Below are 15,781 nucleotides of genomic sequence, written 5' to 3'. Positions count from 1 at the left end.
ATATTTCTTTAAAGGATATCAGATGCAGGCTATTAGGTACACCACCAATCAAGGGGGATTTTTTGGTACCATACTCAGAATAATGAAACAGAGACAGTGTAGCATGTAATTGCAAGAGAAATTGACTTGACTGCAGTAAAGGTATTTTTTTTTAAATTGTTTTGATGATTTACAAGGACTTGTATTTTCACTCAGATCTGCACCTGATGTGTTGAAGGACTACTACTGTTCTCCTTGGTGTGTAGATAAAACCCTTGGTGATTTGTTTGTAGATATGATAAATAACTATGTGTAGACAAACAGAACTGACTATTCTTTATTCACAAATTACCATTTTATACAGGTGCCAGTATAAAGTTATTGTTCTTTATATCAGGGGAGAGGGATGGAGGGATCTCTAGAGAGCTGCTGATAACCTTCAGTGTGAAATCATTCTTCTGTCAGCCTGTGGGAAACTAGCTTACAAAAGCTCCAAGCTGTCCCTATTAGGTCTCACAGAACCCTTGTATGACTGGTTTTATATCATTCTTGGCAATAACTTCATTTTATGGTTTAATGTTGTAGGCTGAAGTATCATTTGGCACAATTTAGCTGACCCCTTTCTGCCAGAGCTCAGATATAATGGCAACTGCTCAACCTACATAGCCAGAATTCACGCCAAATAAGTAACTGCTGTAAGTCTTCTTTTGAGTAATACATAGAAAGACTAACTTAACATTGCACTCACATGTGTTGCACATTCTCTTAAAGCAATTTTTAACTGTGCTGTGATTAAAATAATTGATATTCAGCTTACATTGGGAAAATAATTTTGAAGAACAGGAGTGTGTCAGTTAGAAATCCTTGATGATATGTTGGATGTACAGAGGCTTGTAAATGGGTGGCAAATTGCATTCTATAGCCTTACATTATGAATAGCCCAATTGTAAGTAATCCAAATTTCAAAGCACAGACTGGCCTGAGGAGGTGTATACAAGTGATTAGAATTTCAAAGAGCTCAGAATAAACACCAGCTCTTTGATGGGATAATTTATGCATCAAGTGGCAGGAAGAGCTCTCTGAGTTGTTCTTGGAAAGTTCACACGGATCAGCATTAAGGCCTTAAAAATAAGTTTTGATGTTTGATTACTGGCCATGTGAATGCAGTATGAGGCCTTTACTGAGGTACGACACTGACCAAGGTTCACCCATGATGAATGTACTTTAAGATTTGTGCAAGAAGGACAAGTAGCACTGAAGAATGCATTATTAATTCAGTAAAATTTAAATATGATCATACCCCTTGAGGAAGAAAAGATTTTGTGCAATCCTAAAACAGCTGTAAAAATTAACTTCTGGCTTTCTATTTGAATTGGGAAGAGAGAAGGTTGGGGTGCTCTGTTCATCAGTATAGTTTTGGGGTATCTCCTGGTTTTCATTCTGTTTCCGTCTGCATGTCATTACAGTTTCAGATCTGAGGATACAAAAAGGTATGACTGAGAATTACAGAGCAATTAGCTAACTCAGCTAATTTTCAGCTGCTTGGTGTCCGTCTCATCCATGTTTTTATGGTATTGAACATCATATTGGAAAACAAGATCTCAGAAATCAAACTGTTGTAGGAAATGTAGAACTTCAGTGACTTTGACTATTCAGTGACTATTTAGCCAGTGTGGGACTACATTGTGTAATCAAGAGATGAATGACAGGGCTTTATAGTGTTTTTACATGCTTTGAAATCAAGCTTCATACATTATCTCTCAAAAATACCAGTGATACATGTTTGAGAGCTGAATGTACTGAGTGATGTTCACACCTTCCTTTAAAACTTTGGGGAGTAGGTATTGTCAGCGACAGTGCTAATGCTGCCAAAATAATGGTTTACTCCATTTCTAATCTTTTCTGTTGAGTGCTTTTTAGTAAGATGAAAGCTGAAACATGTTTTCAAAACCAATGTAAAAATAATGATAATAGAATTGATATTATTCATATATATTCATATATTGAGCAGCATTTACACAAGTAATCTATCAAGCCCTACCAGTGATCAAAGTACAGTGGATTCAGTAATTTCAACTGTCCTTAGAAGAATGTATTTCCATTTCAAAAGGACTTCTTTGCTCTTGTTAGACACTACAAGTACTGTTGAATCATTACATCTTTGTAACTGCTAACCCTCAAAGCAGTTTGATATCAATGCAAAAAATTGATGCCCGTCCAACTGAGAAGAAAAGTATGTAGCTCTATAGTAAAGTATTCAAAACCATTGTAAAGAAACAGCAGAAAATCCAAGTCCAGGGTGACTTTCATTCCTGTATGAATTCAGTTCCTGAATGTTATTCAGTGCACCATTCCTGCCTCATAGAAGTTTCAGAAGATGAACAAATGCAGCTACACCTGTGTGCTTTCTCAGTTTGTTGTTTTTACTAGAAAATTGTTTTTTCTCAAAGTTGTTTTTACTACAACTTTGGTTTCCTACTACCTAATGAAATTCATACACAGGGTATTCACAAATAATATGGGTGCTGGATGAAATGTAGCCAAATACAGGACTAAACCAGCAAAGGTGGCTGTGGCTAGTATGATGGCATCCAGTAAGGATTCTGAGCTTAACTTTTTATTTGAGATAACTAGCAACTCTATAAGCCGCCACAATTGCTGAAGAACTGCTTTACTATGGTATCCAAGAGTGGTTACCAGTTTCTCACCCCATGGGCATTTCTGCAAGATGAATTCCAAAATACACACTGGTGTGAGAGTGAGTAGAAATGAAAAGCTTTTTTGTGGAAATGTTACAGAGAACTTGAGAAAGAGAAATTTAAAAATCACTTTTAAACTAGAGGCATCTGAATATAAAGTTTAGAGGATGGATTTGAATGCTAGGTTTAGCAGGCAGGCATTTTCAATCATTGTTGATATATCTTCACTTTTACAGTCACAATAACAGAGGAATGTTCAGCACTTGTGGGATTGGTACCTGAATGTTCAAAGGTTCATTTAAGCATCTAGGTGTCTTATTAATAGACCCTGTTGCATACATTATAATTCCCTAACCAGGTATAGACTCCAGAGGTGTCTTACGTGGCTGCCCCCTCTATGAAGATTTATCTAGAAATCAGTGGTTCATCAAGTAAATGGTTTGCATGACACTCTTGAGAGATTTGATAGACATGGAGAATAAAGGCCATGTTCAATGACTACTGAAACTTACAGACCAAAAGTATTGTGAGGTGAAGTGGGAGGATGAAGATATGCAGTCCTAATGAAGTATTCTAGAGAACTTGTAATTGTAACACTTTCAGCAGTGAGGTCTGACACTAAGCTTTGAAGTCATCTTATGAATTGATGTGGCAGAATCATTTCTTTTTCAGAAACACTATCCCTTTACCAGCTTTATAGTTGTTTTGGGTTTTGTTTTGGATTTTTTCTGTCAATATTGGAACAGCACATCTTTCAAAGGTTGCTGTTATGAAGTACTTAATTTTTGTATGGAGCTACAATAACTGCATGTCCAAAATAGGTATATAATCATCTGACCTTTTAAAGCCAAATCCTGGAAATATTATGTATTGGGCATTGTGCACTAAGGAGATAATCCTGCATACTACAAGCACTAGTGTCTGTCTTTGCCATTACAGCTTATCTTTAGAGAAAGAACTGTGAGCTTGGTCATGGTCATGTAAGGACTACCTATGCTTTTTACTGTAGTCCAAGATCATGAAAATTCCTCACTGATTTAATCTGGACTGATGCAATACACCACTGTAAAATACATAGTAAATAAGGTTTTATTTTTGTCTGGAAGTAGGCAGGAAAACTGCAAAGCTTTTGGTTTATTAAAATCAACAGCTTTTCTTGCTTTCTTTGGTAAGGTGGGATAAGTATTTAAAAAAAACAGAAAAGCATTGAATACTTCTTAGTTGCCAAAATTATGCTTAATAGAACTGAAGTCTCATCATTAGTTTCTTGTTTGACAGAAGGAAGGATTGTCCCGGTTTTGGTAGAATCTCATTTAATGGACCATAGAGGCCGTCTTACATATCTGGCAGACCAGCAGTAACAGAAATAACCATCAGTCTAATTTACAAGGTCAGATTGTTGACACATTGATCTTACTTAATAATCTTTAATAGTCTGTTCCAAATTTCATTTGACTTTTGTATCATCTTACCTGCAGGCACTGTTGCTCAAATAATGTCAGCACTGCCGGCCTACACCATCTGTGTGTTTCAAATGCTAAATTAAAATCACAGCATTAAATGTTCTCTTTTCTGTGTTATCATTGCATTTACTACTACCACTCATTTAAAAAGACAATAAAACATGAAATTACAAGGTTCAGCTATGTTTTATACTTAACACTACAGTATAATTGTGGCTTAGACTGTTTTGAAAAGTGTAATGAGTAAAAAGATTATTGTATAGCAGCTAATCATGTTGATATGATAACGGAAGTCTGTTTTCCCTTGGGTTCAATATACTCTTTTTCTTCATACTGCAGCAAAGAAAGGAATTAACTATTTATTACTGTAATGGCCACAACTAAACCTCTACCGTGCCAAATTAATGTTTTAAGTACTGTCTTAATATGTAGGATTCCCCTTCTTTGTAGGATTTTTGCCTCTTTTCTCAAAAAGCATCATCTACTCTTGTGCTCCAGTCTCACAGACATGCTCTGAATTTTCCCTGGTCAGCATTTCTCTCTAATGATAACATGGTTAATAAGTCATAGAATTAAAGTTGTGGATATATAACACGTTCGAGAAAAAATACTTGATTAAAATAAATAAATAAATAAATAAATCTGATCTCTACCTTCTTTATTGTAGATTACCACTTAAGTGTTCTGCTACTGCTTCAAGCCTGTATATTTTGATGCACAGAAAGCACTTCTCGTGTAGAAATGTTTCTATATAGGTTCAGTCTTACTGGTACCAGAGAAAAGGAAGATTGAGAGGACATAGTGGTATTTGATAAATAAAACACATGTTTGTGCAAGCGCTGTGAAGGAAAGGATTAGTAATTCAGAAGATGGTATTTCAGGCTTTAAGAAGGATAAAAAGTAACAGGGAAATATTTTATCTCCTTGAGAAAGCTGACAATCTGGAGAATCACCACAGAAGATCAAATATGAAAATAATTGGCCTTCCAGAGTATGCTGAAGGGTCAGACTTTAGAAAATACATTCACTCTTTTCTTAAAGATCTGTCTGCAAGACACAATTTGTATTTTCCAAGTTACTGAAGAAGCTCACCAACCCTGGAAATGGTAAGAAACCAAGATCACTTTATGTGAAATGCTTTAGTTATTGAGATAGGAAATATGTATTAAAAATAGCCTGTGGGTGAAGAGAAATTCTATAAGGAAAAATTAGGGAGACAAGCCTAAAAATTATCTGTTGAAATGTCTAGAGGGTAAAAAAATCTTCAGGTCCATAAAAGTTGAGCGCTCTGACTTTCCTGATAATACCTGCTGTCGTGGTCCTGAACCCAGGAAACCTGCCTACAATGAGAATGGATTATGAAGGTCTGAGGCTTTTGCCGTTTACCAGAAATACAAATGAACTGAAAACTAACTAAAGAATTATTATTAAAGGCCAGACTTATCCCCTCTTTAGAAAGTTTCTGTGAATATGGAAACCATAGGATCCCCTCAGGGAGTTCAGTCTTGTCCTATTTTATTGCACTCTCCCAATAGGAATACTAATGGATCCCTGGTGACTCTTGCGCTCATTCAAATATTGCTGAATTTTAGGATTTCCATTAGATTTTCATTAGGTAAGTGTAAATATACATCCCATTGCAATATCTTTATTTAATTTCTCTTCCAAACTGGACCCTCCTCTGCTGGTCTTGCAAAATTGACTTTTCTACCCTGGGGATGGGGACAGTATTTAAAGGAGAAGGAGAGGCTTAAATCAGTTCTGCCCAGTTCTTTCCTTTTTTGTTTGTTTTTGTTTGTTTGTTTGTTTTTGGTTTTTTGTTTGTTTTTTTTTTTTCTGCTTGGTGGCTAAGCTAGTTCAAAATGAGATATGGAAATGTTTTCATCGGTTGGACTCTTGATTAGACCTTTGTTGGCTCTGGCTGGGTAGCTGTGCCAGTACCTCTAGCACACACGACAGAGGACTAAACTTAAAAATATGGAGATCCCACTTCCACCCTTAAGCAGAATGATTACTCTCTCAAACTGCTGAACATCCAATAGCTAGAAATAGAAGACTCGATGATCAAAGTTTAGAGGCTTTTGAAGAAATCCAGTTGTTTCAAGGAAAGAAAAGTGATAGTTTTTTCTGTGTTGCAAAAGTCACAAGGGCTTTGTTTGTGGAGGGGTCTTGAATTTTTTGCGTTTAGGAGAAATAACCACTCTTCTGATGTATAGCAGGTAGAGTCGCAAATCAAATTAGTAAATAGCACAGGCAGAAATCTCATAACTGAGTATGAAATTTTGCATGAACATAATGTCCTCATTAGCACTTGGACCATCTAGCATACAGATGCTAATCCTGAAATATCTTTCACAGTGTTTGCCTCGGTTTTGAGTTCTAGTAAACACTATATCCAGTGAATTCATTGTGTTTATACAGTGGAGCTTTTTAGATTCAGCGTATCCTATTGCGAAAGTGAATGAATTTGGGAAAGCATTCTGTTAAAAAAAATAAAAGGCTGTTGCATTATGTTATTTCATGTCATGCCACCATCTGTAATATCACAGCATTCCTTGCAAAGAAACCTTTCTCAAATCACATGGGTATCTTGGCTTATCCATGTTTCTGCTCTGAGAAAGCCAAGAAATAGAGAAAAGCTTTGTCTCTGATTAAACTGCCTTATGTCTAATTAACTGTGGATAACAAATGAGTTTCTAATATTGACAGTTCTACACAAACTTGAGGACAGTTGTTGGCAAGAATGTTCAGATCATCTTAACAGAAAAAAAAAGGAATATGTGGAACAAGATGGTCACTTAGCAAGCCAGTGGCCAAACTGTAAGGCTGTGTGAAAACTGGTATTTTGAAATACACCCGGAAAAAAAAAAATGGAAAGGGACAATTATGTGGGTAGCAAGTACGAACTCTGCAGAAGATGCTCCTTGGAAAGCATATGTCTATATTGCCTTTTAGCTGAAAGTGTTTAATGCTGTTGTTTTTAGGATTTGAATTTTAGGTAGTAGGATGCAGCAAACCTGAGAGATTTTCAGTCAGATTTAATTATGCAGTTGTAATATAACTGTTTTCTAACAGCAACAATCCTTCTCCCCTGTCTCAACCAAGGGGAAAAAATCTTTTTGCTACAATTGTCACTGTGAATAAAAGAGCAAAGACCAAATGATGCTCTGTTTGTGGAAGCAGAAATACGACCAATTCAAAAGTGCCCCCCTAGTTGTTTGTAGTAGAACATTTGAATGCTTTTTGTTTTAACTAAAAGTTTTACAGCTAATTACAAGTGCCTGAGAAATATTATGTTCTTAATGAAGCATTGTGTGATGTCTTTCTAGGCCTGATTTATAGTCTACACTTGGGTCTGGAAGACTCATTGCTTATCAGAGGATGTAGTACCAATGAAATAAACACCTGGCTATATTCTGAGCAAAAATCAAATGGCTGCAGCCTGTCTGTGACTGACAGCACCGTGATTTTGCAGCCATCCCTGGCAGTGTTCAAGACGAGGTTGGACAAGGCCTTGGGTGATATGATTTAGCATAAGGTGTCCCTGCCCATGGCAGGGGGGTTGCAACTAGATGATCTTAAGGTCCTTTCCAACCCTAATTATCCTATCCTATCCTATCCTATCCTATCCTATCCTATCCTATCCTATCCTATCCTATCCTATCCTATCCATGTTGAGGCTTCCTTGTCTGGGAGAGAGAAGCATCACTACCTAACAGCAAATTGGCTTGTTACTCTCTTTCCATAAGTCGTCGGAAGCAGGAGAGAACCAGGGGTGCTGAACAGGGAGTTCCTACATCTGCAGTCTGGGCAGACAGAAGAAAGGAACTCAGTGTCTGTATCTCTTTGTCTCTCTTCCATAAATCTATCTCTGGAGGTTGATTATTGTAGTCCATATGTACCTACCCTGGAAGGAGCAAACATATACGGCTGATGTACAAGCTATTTTCATTCAAGCATGACAGCATAGCTTCCACTGCTTACTGAATGAGGAGTATTTAATGCAAAGGAAAAACTCTCTCATGTCCTTCTAAAGCTTGTCTAAATACAGTGTTGTTAAACAAATTAAATGTAACTGGGCAGTGTACCACACACCTCTCCTTTGATGTTTCTGGAATAGATATAAAATGGGGCACATCAGGGCAGAAGAAGGACAGAAGGTTGAGTCAGATGTAAAGATAATTTATGATGTAGGCTTTCCTTGTCATGCATATTAATGATATAATTGCAGCAAAAAAAGTTACCTTCTACTTTTATTGTGTACGGGGTTAAAATTTCCTTCTGTTCTGCTTGTTTCCAGCTTTATTTTTTTGTCTAGAATGCAATAATTTTCAAACTAGTTCTTTTGTGTGGTATATTTATGAAACTGGAACACTATATTGCTCTTTGTTTTTGACAGATCATCTTTTGAGCACTGAATTGTTTTTCTCTTTCAGCCTAGGTGCCATTCTCTCATTTGAGCTCACATAATGACTAATTTAGTAGCAGAGTATTTAGAATGTTTCTCACCTTGAAACTGGTAGTTCAAAAAACTCTTTTATTTGATTTCTCCCCAACTGATCGCCCTGTAGTATATTTCCATTTTGTCGCATATGTTCTTCCACTATGAATATTTTGACAGGACGCAAATGTTTTCTGCTTGAATTAAGGAGATTGAAAGTGAAAAAGTTCAGTATACATTTAATTCATTTATTTTCACAAAGGAGTCTTTGACTCCCTGCATAACTCTGTACAGTCAATGAGTAAGGTAATAGTCCATGTCAGGAAGTTTATCGGGTTGTGATTTAAGTGCATTTTCTATGCATAAATACATTTTCTTTTCTTTGTGATTTGTTTGCTTGCGTTTTTTCGGGGTGTTTTTTTTTGGTTTGGTTTTGGTTTTTTAGTGTTTTTTTTCTAAGAGAACTTGTGGTTTATTTGGCTGGGATACAGTTAATTTTCTCCACAGCAGCTGTTTTGGGGTGATGGTTTGGATCTGTGCTGAGAACAGTGCTGATGACACAGGGATGTTCCATTACTGCTGAGCAGCACTTACATGGAGTCGAGGCCTTTTCTGCTCCTCACCCGACCCCACCAGCAAGGAGGCTGGGGTGCATGAGGACTTGGGAGGGGACACAGTGGGACAGCTGACCCCAACTGACCCCAGGAATATCCCAGACTGTTTGGTGTCATGCTCGGCTTGGGAACCTGGGGGAGAAGGAGGAAGGGAGAACGTTGGGAGTGATGGTATTTGTCTTCCCAAGTCGCTGTTACGTGTCATGAAGCCTGGCTGTCCTGGGGGTGGCTGAACACCTGCCTGACCATGGGAAGTGGTGAATGAATTCCTTGTTTGGCTTTGCTTGGGTGTACTGTCTTTATCTTGACCCATGAGTTTTCTCACTTTTACTCTTCTGATTCTCTCCCCCAACCCACTAAGAGTGTGAGCAAGCAGCTGCATAGGGCATAGCTGCTGGCTTGAGTTAAACCACGACAGACCCACATACACTTCCATGTACTAATGCTTTGTCATTTATGAGGCAGTATTTCTGACGCATTTTGTTAGTTCTGGTATTAGGAGGCATCTAGTCTTCCAGTTTACAAATTTATGCAGCGACATTTTTCTTTATTGCAGTAATTAGTCAAGAAATAGTAAAGCCTCAAGGGGAGAAAGACCTTGGAAGAGGAACTGCCAAATGAAGAATTTGAAAGAAAGCAGGGAAATATGGGCAAACAGACTTGATAGGATGTGGAACAGGCACTGGAGAGGGAGGGAGAAAGATGTACTGTTTCAGTACAAAGATATTGTAGCCAGGAGATCAAACCTATGGGACAGCTCTTTTGTTATCAGAACTATGCTTATAATCATAAGCAATGGTGAAATGCTGAAAAAAAATGGCCCATTGTAGTTCGTTCAAAAGAGGCTGTGCCAAAGTCTTGGCATTCCAGTCTTTTTACTACTTTTATTGAACATAACTTTTCGTGACTTATAAAAATCTGTATATTTGGCTATAAGCATTAATGAATTCACAGGGAACTCCTGCATCTGAAAGATGAAAATGAGGCTCAAGAAAATCTTTCAGGAACTTTACCCATGAAAGTAAACCTACTTTTGTGAAGTAAGTCCATCAGGCTTTACTCACCGTCAAGGCTGGAGGAAAGAACTCCCAGTCTTTCTCACACAAACTCTGTAAAAGAGATTTTCAGTAAAGTGGGTTCACAATCTCTATACATTACTGAGCTCCAAAATCATCTTCTATCCCATCTATCAGCAGTCTGCAGGGTAAGGTAAATTACAGGGTTTATGGCTGTAATTTTTACACAGTATTTGCCACAATTAGTGCTGGGATAGAAAGTCTATGGCTATGATTCCTCTGTGTGTCCATGTTCACGGAACAATAACAGGAAGAGCTATAACAGGAAGGGCTACAATATTTTGTGGCTGGGAAGGTGGAGCTTCTGTGATGGAGCAGAGCTTTAAGGTTGGTATTTGTCTTTTGCTTCTCTCTGGCAAACTGAAGCATGAGCGTGGTTAGCTGAGATGGAGTAGGAGGCACAGCATTTGGGCCAGAAAGAAAAAGCAGAACACTGGATTTGCTAAATAAACCACAGGAGAGCTGGAATAAAGAGCCACGCTTCAGGAGGTGACTAATGTGTTTCTTCTCTGAATCTGACAGGATTGACTATTCTGTCCTCTTGCTGTTTTGGTCTCTTTAAAAATGAACAAATATGAATAGATGAAAAACTGTACCAAGCAGTTTCCTACTTTCAAACAGGCAGATTCATAGGTGCATTTTTTCTTCTCTGCAGCTGAGAAAATACTGCTAATTCCCTTCAGAGATTAATTTCTTTAAGTTATAATTGTGGACCAAAAGGGAGCTTTTATTTTAATTTAGGCTCCCATATAGCGTTTACCCTATGTATTGATGTCAGAAATAAATCTTGTAGAAAAACAGGGCTGCGGGAACCAGCATCTGGTTATATTTCATCACATAATGATAAATGATCTAATAAACATGGAGTAGAGAGGTCTAGAGGAGCTTGTGGAGAAATCAAAAAGCTGTGAAAAGATTCTGGAGATTGGGTGTGGTATGAGGACTATGGGTTTTGTCTTTTATTCTTTACAACAACTAGTACAGTGGCCAAGGTAGCAAAGAGCCTTTTCAGATTGGGAATGATGCCTCTTCACTGTCTCTCAAGAAACGTTCTGAAAGAAGAGCCAGCAGCTGTGGAGCAACAGCCTCTTGGTTAGATAGATGAGACACAAGAGTGTAAAAACCCTTTAATGATCTGATGGGCACATTAGTGCAGTACTATTATAGCTTGTTTCCCCAGATATTTTTCAGCTTTGTAGTTTAAAATTCTTTAAATGCTTCTCGAGGATCCTGGAGGTCTTCCATGATTTGCTCTTGGATAGGTAATAGGTTTCTACATGTAGAGAATTTGGATCCTGGGAAAACTATTTCAGTTCCTATAAGACCTTTAAAGGCTGAGGGGAGAAAATTATCCTAATATTCACTCTTTTGTACATTATCTTTCAGAGTTTTCTTTTCAAAATTCTCTGCTTTTTAAGCATTTGTCTCCCCACAGAGGGCATCATTCTTTTATACGGAGATATGACTATAGTTGAAAATAACATGTCATTCAATAGAATTTCTGACATATTTCTATCTCTAATGACACACAAGACAGAGTTCCAGTGGAGTACTGGAGACAGGAGTGTTTATTTTCTGTTTGTGTACAAAGGCTTTATTGACAGTTTGTTTTTTTAAATTCAAATGTTTGTATTCAGCAGCTAGCTTTCTGAGTCTGTGTAACGATGCAGTGTGAATTGTAATGAAGGAATTGCTAAACTTTGGGTTACAAGTATAAAAGTAATGACATAAAAATCTACTATACAAGTTGCAGAGTATGAGTTAGTATGAGTTAGAAAGTAGGCATGCTTGTGATTTGAGCTATCGTCTTGGATTTTTCCATCAACTGAACTGGTAGAAACCCAAACTGATTATGGCATTCTTAAATCTAACATGAACTCAGTCCTGTCTTTCTAATTACCATGGCTACATGATTTCCCTGACTCCACTGGGCTGACAATAGCACTGATGGGGCCACTTAGTGAGCTGCATCAGCCTTCTCAAGGGATGGGAATGGCATACTTGTTTGCGTGTCTGAATGGATGCTCCTCTTCAGCAGCATCCTGGGCTAAGGCCCAATGAAGCCATGGCCTCATGTTCCCAGGGCCAAGGATCTGTAAGCCAATTACCAAATAAGCTGTTTCAGATTTCATTTTACTGTGTTCATTTGCAAACAGAGGAAAAACCTTCAGCCAAGTGGAATTTGCTCTTTTAATCAGGTTTCCATGCAGCTGTACTCCTGAATGTTTTTCTGTAGTACGTAGGTTGAAACACCAAACCCACACTTATTGGCCATGCTATGGCTGTGAAAACAGTTATTCAGTGTTTAAACATTATTTTTTGCAGATTATTTGCAAGTCTTACTTAACTTCATTTAGTGGCGAGGTAAAAAACATTTTTTTGCCTGCTCAACTGTTAAAATCCAGTTCCTCTGTCCTGCAAAATCATTTAAATTATTCATAGCTTCATAGATCTGAAAAACAGAAGGGACTGTTATAAGCTTGTAGTCTGACCTTCTGTATAACACAGGCCACATATCCCCCCCCATAATTCCAATATTGTCCCTATAACTAATGCAGTGTAGGAAGCTATTCTGTTTTAGTTCACACTTGTATTTTCAGTATTTGAAGGGCATGCCTAAGTCAAACTGTGTTGAATAAATGATATCCTGCTTCATCCTTTTGAAGTGCTAGGACTACAGATCTAGAACTTTCTTAGTTCTGTTTGATTTTTATTTGTTCTTATTATCATACACTTTGAATGCTAAGGCCAGATGCACATGATTTTAGATTCCTTGTTTCTTTAATACTGGTGGCTTAATTATACATATGTAGGTCTCGCCCCACTTATTTTGTCTCTCAGAAACGTAGATTTGCTAAAATATTTCTTAGTGCTTAGCCTGGAAAAAAAGTATGTTCATGTTCAGTCTTGCCTCTGACTTTGAGTGTCAGGTGGAGACAACAGAAACCTACTCCAAGACTGACTCAAAGGAAAAAAATACAATCTCAGCTATTGTCTCAAAAGTCAGCAACTTCTCTGTGCTTCAATTTCTTCAGTGGTTAGAAATAAACGTGAAATTTTGGCTAATCTCATTGTATCTCAGCGACTTGGTTTGAAAAGGATGATAAACTAAACCGATACCGCTTTTCTCAGTGATTTAAATCATAAACATTTATCTGTCTTTTAGAAAACAAATTAAGCTGTTTTTTATGGCAGAAAATATTTTGGTTGAGTTGCTTTGGCTTTTTTTGAAAAATCATAATTGATGCAGACGGAGTTACTTGGTGTGTATGTGTGCTAGACATAGGGCAGGAATTTAGTGGGAGAAAAGCAAACACAATTTTTGTGGTTTAGATGGCTTCATAATTTGGAAGGCATTTGGTGGTGTTGATACTGACATCAAAATTCAAGATCTTATCAGGAAACCTGACAACAATTCATTGGAGAAAAAAATTCCAAAGAGAGGTCTCAACATCAGTCATCCACAAACTGCTGAAATGGCAAACAAGCCTATCATTAATTCTGTAAGTGCTGCCTTTCACAGGCATATCGGAGAGACAGCTTTCAACTAAGTACCATATGAAGCTAAAAGCAAACTGGGGACAAAGAACATTGCAAAGATGAAATTAATCCATAGCTGAAGTATCTTGGAGAAAGATGATTAAGGTAACAACTGTAATTGTAGTGCGTCTGAGGTCTGTTATGAACTTTGGATTGCAAGGTGAAGGCATGAAAAAGAATATGATGGAACTGACTTATTTTTCTATGTGGTATATGTTTTTTCAAAGGATATGTAGTAATAATGTTCCTATTATTGTTGTTTAGTCTCATATACTTGCTCTTTCTTTTGTTTCCTCCCCCCCTCTTCCCTCTGATATGTTAACTGTTTAATTTATGTTTTTTTTTAATTATTCGAAGTCTTCTTTCATTAAAAGCTCCTGAGGATTTAATGTGAGTCTAGCCTCTTTGGTGCAAAAGGAGAAACGAGATTCAGTAATGCAGAACACAAGTACTGCTGCTGGTGATGAGTCAAGTTTTGCATAGAATGGCAAATAACTAAATTACAAGCAGTACAAAACAAAATCTTAACCTGTCTATCAATCTGAATAAATGTCTAAGAGGGAATTTAAATGTCATTTACTTGGAAGGTAGAATAATTATAAGTGAAATATTTGAAGAATTTTTCATGAGGTCAAAACTGTTCAGTATTTTCTTTGGAAAACTGTAGCACAAAGTATAAAATATTAAAGCTGCAGTGAGCACAAATTTGGAAATAGTGTGTAAAGGAAAATCCACTATTTTGTCAAAAGTCCTGGATAGTTTTGAAGAATGGAGTGATAAATTAGGTTCAACTGCAGTAATGCACGAGCATCATGTACATGGAAAAGTAACGGCTGTTTCTTCTAGAGAAGTTGCAAACAGTTCACTAGATAATATTTCAAGAGATAATTTTGATGGCAGAATGACCAGAGTTGTCAGTATGATATAATTGTTGGAACACTACATGTAATTTTGGCATAAATCAAGGAAGGTGTTTCCAGGCAAAATAGGAAAGTAACAATCTTGTTGCTTACAAGCCTGCTAAGGCTTTTTTGTTCAAGTTGTACAACTTCAGAAAAGTATTAGTATTTGAATGGATCCAGCGAAGAGCTGGAATGATAGACAGAATAGAAAAGAGGAAGGGACTTAAGGAGGAAACTTCTAGGACTACAACTCATGCATCCTGCATAGTGAAGCATGACAGAAGGATTATGTGTGTTTGGGATTAGCTAGATGCTGAGAAATTACAGGAGCATGTGGGATTGACAAATCTAGGTAAAATTTATAGCTGACGCACAAGAAGTTGAATATGTCTATATGAAATGAGAGGTTGCTGCATTTATACCTCTCAGCATATTTATGTAATGTACATGAAATTCTCGACAGAGATGTGACTCCCACTTTTGTTCCAAAGCAACCTTAGTTGATTTTACCAGTGGAAGATTTTTTTTTTCCTGTTTTTCATCGAAGTATCTGCAAACTGTGTACAAGAAAAAATTATAGCTTGATGTGACCTCCAAGAAGAAAAATATGAAAAAAAGAAACTAGATATGAATGAAAAAGGGACCTTTTCAAGTGAATGTTTAAATTCCACCCCATGATTATCTCTCTTTATCATCAAAGAAAAAGTTCACTCTCTTCTTTCATTTTCTTTAACAGTAGAATATCAAATTACAGATCAGTTTGAAAAAAATGTTCAGAGCATCTAATTTTAACTAGCTTTAAATCTTGCACCCTTCTTTGGTAGAGGCATTTTGGTATTTCACTAGTAAATATGTCTTTTTATTATAAATTACTGTGCGGTCACCACTTAGGCTGCTGACAATAATTGCATTCTTTGTTACAAATACTGTATGTTTGCGATATATAACTATCTCCAGTAACTTGCATCTCAGAAATACCTGGGGCTTGAAGATGAATTCACTGGTAAGCCACACCACATTACAGAAGACTAAGGGGTATATTAGATTTGAGAAGCAAGTAACAGAGG

This window comes from Pezoporus flaviventris, unplaced genomic scaffold (genome assembly GCF_033815535.1).
Source record: "Pezoporus flaviventris isolate CSIRO_AGI_PZ_B2104156 unplaced genomic scaffold, CSIRO_AGI_Pfla_v1 ptg000005l, whole genome shotgun sequence".
NCBI lineage: Eukaryota > Metazoa > Chordata > Aves > Psittaciformes > Psittacidae > Pezoporus > Pezoporus flaviventris.
Note: the sequence above shows the minus strand (reverse complement) of the source record.